Source organism: Anarhichas minor, unplaced genomic scaffold (assembly GCF_050575085.1).
Source record: "Anarhichas minor isolate MPS153535 unplaced genomic scaffold, ASM5057508v1 ptg000074l, whole genome shotgun sequence".
Classification (NCBI taxonomy): Eukaryota; Metazoa; Chordata; class Actinopteri; order Perciformes; family Anarhichadidae; genus Anarhichas; species Anarhichas minor.
In genome coordinates, this window is record NW_027466520.1 from 4,658,039 (window position 1) to 4,671,836 (window position 13,798).

The 13,798-nt window shown below is 43.1% G+C and overlaps 1 long non-coding RNA gene across 11 annotated transcripts in view; it reads right to left on the reverse strand.

The window, feature by feature from the left end:
* The window catches only part of LOC142937310 (uncharacterized), a 47,820-nt gene that overhangs the window by 11,082 nt on the left and 22,940 nt on the right, over positions 1–13,798 (reverse strand). For 5 of the 11 annotated variants that reach the window (XR_012949390.1, XR_012949384.1, XR_012949393.1 and 2 more), the window contains exon 3: positions 1,371–12,154. This is a non-coding gene — a long non-coding RNA (uncharacterized LOC142937310). The remainder of the gene's footprint in view (positions 1–1,370; positions 12,155–13,798) is intronic. The other 6 variants (XR_012949394.1, XR_012949389.1, XR_012949391.1 and 3 more) reach the window with 5 other exon arrangements.

Consider the following 13,798-nt stretch of genomic DNA (forward strand, 5'->3'; position numbering starts at 1 on the left):
TCAGGAGGAAGGACAGTGGGCCCAGTGGAGCGATCCTGGCCCACAGAGGTCATGTTCTGCGGTGGGAGAGTAACTGAGCACATCATTGAGTGCTCAACTTGACCCTCTGTGAGTTATTGTGTGGAGGCGTTCTGGTTTGCAGGGAGGCCCTACTCAGATCACTTACATCCCACGCTACCTGTGGTGCTCCAGAGACTGTCCTGAGAGGGTAGTTTGTGTTGGTAGGTGTAACATGTATGGGTGTTAATATTACTATCAGGGGAGAGCTTCAAAGAGGAAACATTTCTGCCTCAGCTGAAGTCAATTTTCGTGTTTTTCTCATGCTAAATTCATTTTGAAAAATGGAGCTGCTGTACATCAAGCTCTTTCCCTTTCTCCCTGTGCGAAGTGTTCCCATCATTCACTCAAGGCTTACTTAACCAGCGGAGTGGAGATGAAAGCTTGAGCATTCGAGTACCCCCAAGCTCCTTTGATGCCCGACCATGAAGTATGTCTTAGAGCTTTTAGCATTCCTGACTCTGGAAATCAGTCAGAAAGACTTTTTTTTTTGTCTCAGAGAGCAGGAGGTCAACACGGTGAACGCTTTTCCTGAATTGAATGTATGTTGTTAAGACTGTTGAACCAAAATGCAATGCGTCAGGTACCACACAGCCACAGCGTGTGTAATCTTGCCACGCTTGTTGCTGCAGATAGCACAACCGCTGGATACAAACCGTTGTGGAGCGTTACGGGCGAGACGGTTGTCTCTGATAATGTGCAGCAGTTGTGCATTGTTTGTTCTAGATACAGAACAGAGCCAACAAACGCTTCTTCTTCTATTTTGAGCACAGCTGTCTATTAGCTGAGTGCCCGTAAGCCAGTTTTTCTGCTCTCAGCTTTTTGTCAACTCTGCGGAGATTTGGGTAATGGCTTCCGCTCAGCTTAAGGAACGGCTCTAAGTGTGCAGACAGACTTCATCTCCTTTCCTCAACAGGCTTCCCTCATCCAAAAGTCCCAGAGGCCGCTCTCCGCTGCCTATACGGGCCCTCGTGGTCTCAGCTGCTCAGGCTCTGGAGAGCATCGGGCCCACTCAGCTGTCTGTACCCGTCCTGAGCCCCCCCGCCCCTCTGCTAACCACCGGCAGTATAACCCCCACTAGGATTGACAGCATCTGTCAGTGTCACTCATTCAGCAGCTTTTTGACGTTTGACCTTTTGAGACGGGACTGTGCTGGAACTGTAAACACTGTTTTTTATCATTATTACGCAGCTACAAGAGGAAATGACTGCTTGCTACTGCTGTAAATATCCTCTTTCACCATTCTGTGTACGGTGTTGGACTTCAAGTAGGACAATATATCATATATGAGAGCGCATAAGCAGATATATTACCTGCAGTAGCACTTCTCATTGACCTTTGCTTTCAGATTGGTAAAAGAAACGGGGCAGAAGCTTCATGATGCCGGCGGCGAAGATCACGCCTTCACCCTTTTTATGAGAGGCATCCACTGATCCGCAGGCTCCGTTCCCCTCGCGGGGGAAGTCGTTTGTCAAAGACAGATCCCCCTCAGGAGCTCTGCAGGATTTAGGGGTTTCCTCTGCTCTTCATGGGGCACATTTCCCAGAATCACACTCATTCATGGTGAGTGAAAGCATCCAGAGGAGAAAAGAGCTGCCTCTCGCCTCCATTCAGCAGCCCAGGCCCCTAATCTCTGCTGGGACAGCCCATAATGAGAAAGGAAGGCCCGGCACTCACATCAAGCACCGGCCTCTGTAATAAAAGCACAATGACAATAGATAACATTTCATGGTGTAACATGGACTGCCTCATCTGTGTGTGCTGCTGGAAACTTTTAAAACACTTCAAATACCTCACCTTTCTTAAAGCGCATTCCTTTGTCCCACAGCAGTAATCACTGTGTCATTATAATCACCACTGTGTGGCAGATTTATGAGTCTAGTTTTAAATTGGTACACATTTGTGTTACCTTTCAACACATTCACTACTAATGATAACATATAGTAAGGTATGTTTTGCCAGTAAGTGATGCCATTTACAAAATATTGCAGCACAAATATGTGTGGTCCCAAACAAAGACACATGGATGAACATACCGTATCTACTTTTGTAAATATAAAACCCGTAACATAAAGTTTTCCCCTTTTGTTTCCACTTATGTGTAATATATTCCTGATGAATTGGGAGAGTTTTCTCAGCCCATAAAGGTCTCTCAGTTCAGATTTATCTCCTCCAGGTTTTCCTGGACTGTGTAATTTTGAACCAATTATGGGGGAAATCATTCTTCGTTTACTTTTTTTATTGCATTGCATGCTCGCCTGTGTACAATTTTCAAGTTTGCATGTTCAGCTCACCTGCTGTGCACAGACTAGAAGACTTTCATGGTTATGCTGCCAGTTACTGTAATTGGAATGAATGAATTGGAGATCGTTTCTACTGTACAGTAATTATCACCAAATTACAGAGCTCGTTTGCAAGAAACTTCAAGGAAATTGTTAGAAACTTACAGGCGCCTTTTTATTTAATCATTCTTTTTATCAGCGGCGATCAATACCAACAAATTCGGAGATGCATGTTTTTGCACATTGACAATATGCTGAATTCACTGTTAAGAGCTTCAGGTTATTCCAAAAATGCAAAATCTTGCATTCTACATATAGATTAGATAATAATAAAAATCTGTACAGGTCTGTAAAATGTATATTCATAACTAATTGCTTGCTGTTGCAGTTCTGGCAATATTGATCGGCAGTAATAGCTCTACTTATGCATTGCTTTCAACATCAATATATGCTTTGCATTCACTGTGAAAACTGCTTGGAATCAAAACAGCAACATGGGAAAGTAAACACTCACAGCATATGTGTGTCGGCTGCATAATGAGGTGCATTAACAGATTGCCTGGAGGCAGTCTGCAGGATATCTGGCCAGTAAAAACTTCACACTGTGGCTCTGTGACCTGATCATCACCTGGAAGAACACCAACAAGCACGCCTCACTCATTTGCACTCCACACCTGCTGCAAAAAAACCCCCAAACAAGTACATAGTAATTTGTCCTCTGTCTCTAAACCAGTTCAGTCTGGTGCAACAGAACCGGTGGCCTAGATTACTTTTTTTTTTTTTTTTTACCAAAACAGCCAAACAAAGCCAGAGGACATTTTGGTAAATAGCAGTAGCCCTTGGAGCTGGTGCCTCTCTGCTCTTCTGGTGTTGTTGCTAGGAGACAGTGGGTCTAAAAAAATCTGGCTTCGACGAGGTGCACCTGCTTCACGGGGTCTGGCACATTCAGCGTGTGCACATTCAACGCACAGGAGGAAGAACTGATCTGAGCTGCATGAATCTTAGGGGAGTTTTCTCCGCTTTCTATCCTGCTTCACCTGATTAGAAAAAATGGAGCTGAGTAAAAATCTCCAGGGACAGATGTGCAGGTGTGCAGGTGTGCAGGTGTTTTCTGCTCTTGTGCCCAAACTGTACTGTATACGCTGCAAGTTGTTCGTGCTCTCCCAAAACCGCAGAAGCAGGACGTCCTTCGTCTGTCTTTTGCGACTCAGTAAACATCACACGGGCTCAAAAAGTCAATAAAAGACAAAAGGATTTAAAATCACGCAGCTTATGTGATTTTCAGCCGAAGCAGAGCGTCCTCTCTGAAAGCAGTCACACCCACTGAGCAGCTCATCTCCATTAGGCCTATAAAGATGGAAAAGACTCTGTGAAAAAATGGGTCAGTAGCATTATAATTCAGTGACATCTTATGAGGGATGTGAGCTGAGCTGGTTAAAGCACAGAACGTGTGATTATATAAGCTTGATATTATATGAGCTTTACTGTTCACCAGTCAGCTGGGACCCAACAGCTGCCTGCCGTGACCCTGAAGAGCTCTACTGTACACGCCATCATGTGGGGAAACTATAGTAGCATGTACATCTTTAAGACCTTCACACCTTTTCATGTTGTCAGATATTATTCACGGGGAGTAAAAAATAGACCTAATTTACAGACCTGTCTCGAGGAAAGTAAAACAAAACTCTTCACTGTGCATCACAAGAGGATAAAAATAGCATAGTGAGCATAGTGCTGCTATGTGTGTCAGCCTCCTTCTCCTCTGTACTACGGTGCATGTGGCTGCTTGGACCGCCTCCAGCTCCAGTCTGGAAGATGATCAGCTGGGGTGCAACAGGGTCCGCTAGGCTACCAAAGCCAACAGCCAATAAACACGTCCGCATCCACGCGCTGACCCGCTGAGCTGCGGAGTGTTAATTGTGCTGTGGGTCATTAGGCTGAAAAACAGGCATATTTCAGACCTGGCCTCTTTGCAGGCTTTGACCTTCTGCTGGGCACCCTGGGTAGTACTGGGTGTTTGAGCGCCAGCACCAAACGGACTGGTGTGAGCCACACCAAGCCAAAATCATCCCTATCTTTATAAATAATGATGAGGATAACTGACCTAGTGGCCTTGTTACCAAATATATACTGTATAAACTTCTGTCACTTGGTTTTCCTCACTGCTTTTAGATAGAAATCATTTCAAGAGCTGATATATATCATTTATTATTTCTGATTTCCTGCTCTTCTGTATCGATTTATCCTCAGTCTTTGTGATTCATTGTGTTGTATTTGTGCCGTTTTCTATGTACATTATGGATCTTGGTAACTATTCTTTAGATTTGGGTGTGGAAAAATCAGTTATATTGGGAATGTGCAGCCAAAATGACTTAATAATCAGACACCAGTGACTTTGAAAACCTTTGCCAACTGGCTTTTCAAAAACCTAAATTCTCAGAATTACACTGCATCTATATTCTTACCACCAATCACTTCATAAGCAGCATAACGGGTTTGAAACTTGAGATTTGAAAGCAACAGTTCAAAGTTCATGAGCACAAAAGTTCACACAACCACAAACGCTTCAACACCTGTTTGATAAACCATCAATTCTTTTTACGATTATCTATCTTTAAAGTTGTACAATATCTACAGAGCTTCACTTTCAGTATCATTTCCAAGTATATGGAGTGTCGTACAGAAACTGTCCCAACACATTTCCCACACAGTCAAAAATCTTGATGGGGATATAGAGGGATTTATTTTTTCTTAAATTGTGGATTGGGGGCAGAAAAAGGGAAAAATGTCCACTGCATGACCCTTTTACCTTGCAGAGAACTCACCTCTGGAAGGCATCACGGTGATTTACGAGCCCAATCGGGTCAATGGGCAGCTCCATTTAAGAAGCTCAGCGAGGCAGATGGGGGGAGAGAGTACAGTGAGACTTCGGGGAGGGCAGGAATCATCCACTCTGCTCGTCTGATGCGTCTGTCTGAGGCCGGGGCAGATGAGACGTGGGGTGTGTTTGATGGGTGGTGGTGGTGCCCACTGGCAATTTATTTTCAGGTTTTTGGGAACAACAACTCGATGCCCTGCTGGGAGTCTTTTTTTTTTGTTAATGTTTATTTGCTCAGTGGGGCTAAAGGGGTGCGGGGGGGGGGAGTAAAGTTAAAGACAGATATAACGGCCCGCAGCGTCAGACCTATTTCATCCACTATCCTCACTTCTCCGGGGCTTTTCTCTTTAATAGGCTGCTGGTGGTGAGTGTGTGGAGGGATGACAGAAATGGACTGTTTCATGCAATGATACTGATGCACTTTGAATTATTATTCATATGTTTTTATTCGGTTTGTCTATAATTTGATGCCACAAGTCTCTGCAACCCCCCCTGTCCCCTGCAAAACTGACCAACACACAAAAATGTATCACAAGCAGAAAGAAAACAACAACTTAGTGTCTGAAAACTATTATATATTCATCTTGACATTCCAATATGAATAAATTACAAGGAAAATAAAAGAAATGTTGCAATGATTCTACAAAACGTCCCTTTTTATGCGCTTTTGTCAGCAGATCCTGTAGAACCACGTGAATGTTGAACATTTAGTAGCCAAATGGCGTTTAATAAACGCTGTAATCTACAAAATGTAAATTTATAATGACATTTATTTCAGTTTTAACAGAGGGCTTGGCGTATTTTCAGGGCTGTGCTGGTCCAACAACAAACTGAGGGGCAAATTCACAAAATGGTTGTGAGGCTTTTGCGGCTGCTAAACCTGCAAAAAACAAGAAGAAACCGTGTAATTCTCAAAGCGCCTGCTAAGAGCTTCATTTTACAGTATGCTAAAAACCAGGGCCTTTTTACGGTAATTGTACCGTGGTATGAAAATACAGCGACTACTTGTTGCCAGTAAGTTACTGTTAATTTGACAATAAGCATCCTACTTTTTACACTGCAACGTGTCATCAATCATAAGCTAGCAAGTAAATCCTGCTGGGTTTAACTAATCCAGACAACAATTCATCAACTGAGCCCAGAGTAGCGTTTCTAACCTTCTTGTAGTCCTTCAGATGAACCATCATCCGTGTACCCAGTGGCTATGAGAGGAGGAGGGCTGGACTACCAACCGTGTAGAATGAGACGTCTTGCTAAAAGCAACAAGAAGGTCACAGCTTCAGCCTGGCCTCGGGAGATTCCATCACTATGTGCCACACCAAAAACTGCTAAATTTGGATTTGGGTCCGTGACCTTGTTCAACATGTGCGAAAAGCTTTCAAAAGTGCCCTTTACTTTGCTCCGACCTTTTCTGGACAACAGCTGCAATACTGTGATCAACTTTGAAGTTGTGTAAGTATGAAGACTGGTGCTTGTTTAAGTCCAACATGGCTCCTACTCTGTGCCCAGAATTTAACAGGCCTTTAATAACGATATTTTAGACATATATGAGACATTTTTCCATGTTTAACCGCTATGGACCGCTCTCATCCTCAGGCACTTAAATCCAGTAAGCTATCTGTTTGGATACATGAGGTACAAGACGATACAATCCTTCCTTCTGTCGTCGTTCACTGAAGCTCACTGATGAACTTTAACACATAAATGCTCTATCATCACATATATGCATTTTAAATTATATTGTGTTGTCTCTCAAATAATATCAGGAGGATATAATGTTCTACGGTGGGTTTGAAATTCAGTTCATGTCCAAGAAGAAATTCCACTTGATATTTTCACTCATGGTTTGAACCTCTGGGGCGATTCTCGGTAAATGACAGATCAGCAATGTCAAAAGACAGCGTCTGTGTGTCTTTGTTGTCTGAGAGAGACACCGAGGAGGCTTGTTGCCGAGTGCCACTCCCACATCCTCTGCTCCCACTGTGGCACAAGCCTTTTAACCTTGACTTCTTCCACATTAAACAGTATTTCCATCAGACGGCGCAGAGTACCCTGGTGGTTTGCCTTGATGTCGCAATCAATCTCCTTCTGCCTGCCAACAGGGACCTTTCACAGGGTAGCAACGCAGGAATCAAACGCTGAGCAGCTACCTTGAATCCCATCGCGCTGAGAGGCTCATTCAGTCTGAACATCACATTCGGTGTTCACAAATTCTAGATGTTTATTGTTTTTTTTGTCCTGCAAAAGAACCAAATGGGACTCGGAGAAAACATGACGAGTGATAGAAAGTTTTGGAAAACAGAAGTAAATATTGTTGAATAACTTTTGAATTGATTTGATTTAAATTTTTTCCTGAAACAAGTTGTCTGGTTTAGTAAAGGTTACATTAAATAGCCTCTCCTGGATCAGGTCTCACCTCATCCTTTCCAGCTAAGATAAATACACTGTTGATTACGGAGGTCTATATGGAGAACGTCTCAGGTTGCTCTTTCCTGGCAGGGTATGATATGGTTGCACATTCCCATTTGAGGTTTGGCCTCGATGCCAGAGAGGACGGACTCATATTTAGGACTCACGCGTCCCCTCCTGTTCACCTCCTCACCTGCCAACCAGCTCCTCATTCTTCAGCTTCCACTGAGATATCAGTCCCTCGATCCTATGGAGGTCACCGAGTTAACGTGCGGAGCACAATCGGGTCTGAGGTGTGAGTCTAGCACATGACTTTTGTCTGATGTTATGGTGTCATCCAAAAGGGTTGTCTGGGTCAAAGTGAAATAGGCATGTTATGGTTGACTTCCAAACTGCCTCAGTGAGTGACGTCTGCCACAGAAAACAAACATCTTTTAAGTCCTTACTGCCCACAAGAAAATAGATGGCCTCCTCTAAGCAATGCACTGCTTTGTTAAACAACCATTTTAAAAGCCTTAATTAAGGACACCGGATATGTGACTACAAATAAGACTGCACTTTTACACACAATGTCCGTAAAATCTGCAAAAGTTTCTATCTACTAATGTTATGTGAATATAAACAGTTCTCCAGTCGGGTGCCATGACACCACTGCTGAGAAAGAGGGGCAATGAGATAACGCAATACAGTAAAAAGAGCTCCAGTAAAACCTCAAACGGTGGAAAACATGATGAAAGTCTGACATTTATGATTCACTGATCCGATGTTTTGGTTCTTCACTTCAGGATCGGAAGCTTGAGTCACAATTTAGTTGTCTCATTTCATCTACACCTTTATTTATTTGTTAAGTCTGTTTTATATCGTCGCAGTTTCTTTGTATTGATTGAGCAACTTTTCAACCTCAGCCAAGCGTACATCATTTACTCTCAATATTTTTATATGCAAATTGAAAATCTGCACAAAGACAGGTAGATAAAAATGCACTTAATCACACGTAGCGAATACTAAGCACACATAATAATTTGCACAGCACCATCCTGCACTGTGTCAAAAATAACTAAAACACAAAAGTGGATTTTCCCTGAAACAGAGAAAGAAAATAAGTCTGTGTTAATGAGAGCAGACAGGCTATGGATTCATTAGCTACAGCTATTAGTCAGTTAATTAAAAAGCATAATTTAGCAAATCAGCCTGTTAAGGCATTAATGTCTGCGTCTTCTCAATACATGGTGAGCAAATCAAGTGCATCAGTGTGGAAATGATCCAGTTCTCTGTCAAAAGCACCACAGACATCAACTAAATCTGGAAAAACAACTGATGGACGTATCATGGGCCAAGTAAGAACCCAAGAGGATCCAAATCAATGGGCGGATAAAAAGCATTATTTCTTTTCCACTTATGGTGTTCAGTCTGCGCTCTCGGAGTGCCCTTCTGGTTCTTAATGTTTCCCATTAATTAGATGGAGGAACATAAAGAAACTACAGTCTGAACTCAGTGGAAGTTGGCCAGATGTTAGGATGTTTGGACCACCAGCGTACAGACCAGCGACACCGGAGGACTTTCAGTGCGTAGGCCAATTATCCCAGCAGGAAATGAAGGGCTCCCACACGCTAGTGTAGCAGAATACAAGCTCAACAGCATCTCTCCACGTCCCACGTTGAACGTCCCATGAACAGCTGTTTTTCACTCCAGAGTCCAAGTGAGTTATTTTCAGCTTTACCTGATTGTCAAGTGTCCGACTTTAAACTCAGCAGAAATTGCTGTTCAATTTGACAAATGTATGAAACTATATAAGAAATACTTAAATAAATGGAAACCAATACATTTATAAACGTATGCGATGCTATGATTTAGTGGCCGATAATATAATCGCTGAATGTTTTCATCGTTCGTGAGCTGAAACAATCAAAACCACAGGTATGGTGCCCTAAAGAGGAAGAGAAGGTCTTAAAATGTGAAATTAGAAAAGGTGCGTTGGCCTGGTTCTTCCTGCCAGTCTGGGAACAAGATGCCAAACATGAATTTACAGCCATCAGTGAATCCACCTCGTACCACCAGCCACATGCAGACATCTCAGGGCTCCTCTGATAATAGGAGTTAATAAGCACAACAACCTAATTACACTTCATAATGGAGATGACGAGCATGTCTCAATAACACAGAGGGGGGTCCTCCATGAACAATGGGGTCCATTGCTAGCGGGGTGGAGACCTCCTGACTGTGACCCTGACACATTCACCCACATCAAATAACTGCAGACAAACACGCGGCCGTCGCTATACAGAAGGAAGCTTTTAGTGTTTTTTTCCTAACCATCGAGAGGCCAGTCCACGTGATAGTTTGTCTTTATTGACACTGAGAAAAGACCGGAGGCCACGAAGTATTTTATCTTTTATAAACCAGGCAGAGGTCAAACAAAGGATTTGCATTGTGTACCGATCGCTACGAGAAAAAAAAAATTTAACAGAGCTAAGTCTTGATCCAACAGAGATCTTTGTCAAGCAAACACCACGGAGCAGAACAAGTAATATACTGTGTATATAAACATAAATACTCAATGACTCAAAGTGTTTTATATCTGTCATACTCACAATCGTATAAATCACAATCACCTGAGCGACTGGTGTGTGTTTGTCTTTCAGCTCTGTGGTGTTTACTTGATATGAAATAAGGTCTTTGATGAATCAAATCCAATCAAACGTATTCAAAGCAATCGTGCAGATCTTTTGTCCTTTTTCTCCTACCCTTTAAAAAAAAGAAATCTATAACCTGTGAAGGTTTTTTGAACAGAATGAACTCTGTTTTTTACAAACCAGGCCAGTTGGAATCTTTTTGCAATTAGTCAAGTGTAACATGAAATATGAATCATCAGTGGTCCAAGGGGAGTGCTGTAGATCTGATGTATACTACATCTATCTTCATGTCCTACAGCTTCATAGGCAGATCATTTGCAGCATACTATGAGCCAACAATGATCTATTTTTAAAATGTTATTTCTGTTGGTTTGCTGGACCGGCAATAAATTGTGAAACAAAAAGCTACTGCACAAGTTGTAGTCAGTGATCCTAACCTGTTTTCGTGCACTCTGGCCACTCTGCCTTCAGGCTACGGTTAACAATGTGCCGTTTCATGTCGGGAACAAAAGAGCCAAACTAAATCCTCCTCGTATGTTCAAGTTGTGGGAATTCCAAGCCCTTACCCTGGTCATTAGAGCCGTCGCATAATGAAACTCAAGCCTCACCTTGACTCAGGGATAATGCCAGTAAAATGAACCAAGCAGGACGTGCTTAGAGATGGTTGAGTGTGTGTGTGCATGCGCATGCATGTCGTATTTTTATCTCAGGTAGAAATATTTCATGATTGCATCCTTGGAGTGTAACGTGTTTATTTTGGACAGACATGACCCGTGCACCTTGTATGTAATGTGTACTCTGTGTTTCTTTCCCTGCAGCTACTTCTTGTTCAGGATATCTGGCTTCCTCGCTGCTTTTTTTCTCAGCTACTGTGTGTGTGTTCAGAGAATTTCCTAACTAGCTGATTTATTGGGCTACACAAACATCATACAAACCCAAACCGCATGTGAGCTAACCCCGTTTCTTTCCGCAGGGTTACTCTTTTCCGGCCTCTCATGCCCCTTATAGAAGTATGCAGGAGGTTGTGGGGTCAGCAAATTCATTGCAATGAAGGTGCTACAAGCGAGAGCGACTCGACTGATCTCAGTATGGTGCTTGTCTCCAATAAATTAACCAGCAATCGAGGCTATTTAGTTTGGTTGGGGGCCATTTGTGCAGGCATCATTAACTGGCCAAATTCAGGTATTTATGGGAAACGTGTGCTTTGTCCTTATTGGAGCTCTTTGTAGAGCGTAAACATGCAGTGCAGGGGTCCTGCTTAATATTGCTTTGACTCAGTACCCGGATGATGAACTTTCAGGGGAAAAGTACAATAACTTTTTTAATGAACGCACTGCAGAGGTGGTGTTTTTTCCACTTCAAAAGCCCCTCGTTTCTCATATAAATGAAAGGCACTTATTGCAAACAGAAGCCTCTGAATTATGCTTGTCTCGATACATCAGTCACTTTGTAGTCAATAAAGGCCTTTAGTTGAACCGCTGTCATCATTCAGTCCAGATGCCCGAAAAGATCATAGTTTTTCATTAAAAACCAGGCGAATTCTCATGGAAAACAGTTTGTATGAGAGAGTAAATTGCACCTTGTACACCTCCAGCTTTAAGCTGTTGCTCGATGCAAACACCCACCACAGACCCACCACTTCCCTGTTGTGCTCAACCTGAGACGATGCTTCCTCTCTGCTGCTTCAGTAATGATCAGAATGGGAGGCTTTGACACCCTCTTCTCTTGCTTCTTAGTTTCAGGACGGTGAGCCGGGCCGGCCCTTTTCTGGCGTCAATGGATTTCACATGGCTTCCTCTCCGAGAGCTGCCGCGAAGTCATCCGCCAACACGCCATTCCAGGTGGTCAAAGCGTCTGTTTCTGTTCGCCCACGTCACGGCAGCCTTTTTAGCTATCTGTGGGCTCAAGCAGAGGAGGTTTCCATGAGGAGGGCGGCTCGGCTCTGAAGCATCATCATCTGGCCAGACTTCCTTCTTGGTTAACCATGTGTTTGAACAAAGACTAAGAGGACGTCATGGGGACAACTGTATTTATTCATATGTTGTGGTTTTTAAACTGTACTTTTTCTTTATGAAACAAAAGGAGAGTGCTCTTTCTCTTTCGGGTTAAAGAGTACTAGATTTCAGTCTTCTGGCACTGTCTCTGTTTTTAAATTAACCCTTAAAACACGTTTGAATAGAGTCAGTCTGACTAACAGATATCGTGCCAAACAGACTGTATAAAATAAGGACGTAGTCTCCGTGATGTCACCCATAGGTTTCTAAAGAGCCGTTGTGAAGCTCAAAGCGTCTGGCTCCGGCCTTCGCCATCTTGGCAGTGACGGCGCATCCAAACTCCCGGCTTTTCAAAAATGGTCAAAGGTGTGGATCGTCGGTGGAGCTGATGAGGTTCCAGGTGACGTAGTAGAGCTGACAGCTATCAGCTAGCACACTGTGACGCCACCCACCTGTCACTCAAAGGCCATACCCTTAAATACGCATAACTTAGTTACATAGTTATATCATTTCTTTCCCCTTTAACGGTTGAAAGGGAATATTAGCTGAAGAGACCAAAATTGTTTTTTGTACCAGGCTGTACAAATGTTTATTAATGTTGTAAAGTTGGGTGTTTTAACATCAAGGTTTATGGGGATTGACTCGCTTTTGGAGTCTGCCTCAAGTGGACATTCAAAGAATGCAGTTTTTGACACTTTAGCAGAAGCTGCTTGGTTTTAAGAGATCTCTTAATGATGTCCCTTTGTCTAAATTATTGTTGTTTCTCACACCCATTATGCTTAGCATACCCTAGTTCGTGATATTTTACTCTGCACTTCATGCTTCTCTCTTCAAAGGTGCTATATTCCCTTCCAATACAGCAACATTAATCTGTGCATCTTTGCAAAATATGTGGTTCTGTGGAGCAGTTTATACTTGGACAGAGCATGTTTAGACAAGTACGACTGGATGGTGCAACACAGTTAATAAGCTACAACAGCAGCCCTGTGAGGATGGCTTGCTATAGGTCAGCAGCGTGAATTTGTGGTTATTTCAGCACTTTAAATGCTGGCGTGACTGGGCCTATGTATGATAAGGTGCTTTTAGTGCAGCAACTCAACCAAACACTAACTTATGATCAGTCAAATTAGTTTTATCTAGCGCTACAAACTCAACACAGTGAGTTAAAGCTTCTCCAGTGATCTGTTTAGGCAGAGGCTGCCTGTTGACCACACCGGGGTCATTTCACAACTCAAGCCCTGAGGCCCCTCAAGGGATGTTTGTCTTTCATCCGTCCAACTCCATATTTTCACAGCACCGGCTGTGGCTGCTTGTCCTTTACCGCGTAACTTGTCTCTCCTGCTCGGTGGGACCTGCCGATGTTGTAGCGGTCACGCAAATGATTTACAGTAGTGAGGAAAGCCTCGTACTTAAACCGGACACCACGGGGGCTCACGCGTTTTGGAGTAGGAACATTCATGTGTGGCTGATGGGTATGTGTGGAGGGGGATGGCACTGCTGATGAACATACATGACCAGAGTCCATAGATACCCATAAACAGTTGG